Here is a 1476-nt window from a genome sequence, read left to right on the forward strand (position 1 = left end):
AAAAAAAAAAAAACCAAAGTCCTGGAGCAGTCTTGTTACTCATTTCTCCTTTTTTCTTATTATCTTGTCCTTTTCAGCAATCTTTCCTCATATGACCCATTTTTCCACACTTAAAACATTTGGTATGAGTTTGTTTTAAAAAAGACTTGAAGGCAGCCACCAATCAATTAGCTTTGTATGGCTCAGAGCCAATATCAGCGCAGGCCTTAATATGCTCTTCCAGTGATGTACCCTGTGCCTTTAGGGGACGCAGAGCCTTCTGACACTCAGTACTCGCCTTCTCAAAAGCCAAAGTTTATAACGATAACTCCCTCAAATCCGGTGCTCTCACTGTTTTGTGTCTAGCCTCCCTTAGTCGGGAGACAAAATCCACACATGGCTCCTTATTAGATTGGAGAACCTTAGCAAATGATTTTCGGGCATCCCCTGGCCTTGCCACCTTTTCCCACGCCCTCAAGCAACAGATGCGAGTGTGCACAATAGCCACCTCATCATTCCACAGCCACCTCATCATATTGTAACTGGGCTTGGACACCCAGCCCAGCCCTGACCCAGTGAGCTGATCTGATGAAACGTGAACTGGGGGATTTTGTCCCCTGTTAGCCCTCTCTTGAACATCTGCTTCCTCTTTCCACCAAGTTCTAAACTGCAAATATTGGCTTGGCTCTAAAATTGTACGGCACAAAACTTCCCAATCATGAGGAATTGATCTATGTTCATTTGCTAATCCTTGCAATAATCCAATCACATAAATCGATTGCATACCATAGGCCATGACAGCCTGCTTCAAATCTTCAATACCCTTGAATGCCAGAGGTTGGGGTTCCCACTGCACATACCCCTGGGGAAATTGAGCATTTGGGGATTGTTGTTGGACCACCACAGGAAAATACCCAGAGGGCAGAATAAGCCTCAGGGTCTCCCTGCTGCCTCCCTTGCAAATGAGCCTGAGATATCACACTTCTGTACACTTTCATGGGGCCTTCCTTTTTCTATATGGAGGAGCAGAAGGGTTAAAAGATGGCAGTAGGGGCTGATTTTTTGTGAACTGAGATGGAGGAAGTACAGGGGTAGAGAGCTCCATATTTTCAATCAATTTAGAAATCAATTGTGGGGGGGGACTGCCCACTTGGGTCCCCCCTCCTGTCCCTCTCTCAGGATAGGAGCTTTCTTTCTCTCAATAAATATATTCTGCTCATAACCTCCGTTTGTTCCTAATATTCATTCTTTGGTTTTAGAGAACACGAACTCATGTGGGTCAGGTCCAGAGATCGTTTTTCCCTGTGTCATTTGGAGGTTCCCTATATGGTTTGGAGGTCACCCACCCGAGACCAGTTTTTCTCCCTGTATCATTTTGGAGGTTCCCTCCGAGATCATTGGACGGAGGTATGAGTTGCTTTTCTTTCATAAATTCTGAATTGGGACTTGCTTAGGTAACAAATTTATGTTTCAAATGTTAATATGTCTTTGCCCATT

This window comes from Octodon degus, unplaced genomic scaffold (genome assembly GCF_000260255.1).
Source record: "Octodon degus isolate 3935 unplaced genomic scaffold, OctDeg1.0 scaffold00113, whole genome shotgun sequence".
Lineage (NCBI taxonomy): Eukaryota > Metazoa > Chordata > Mammalia > Rodentia > Octodontidae > Octodon > Octodon degus.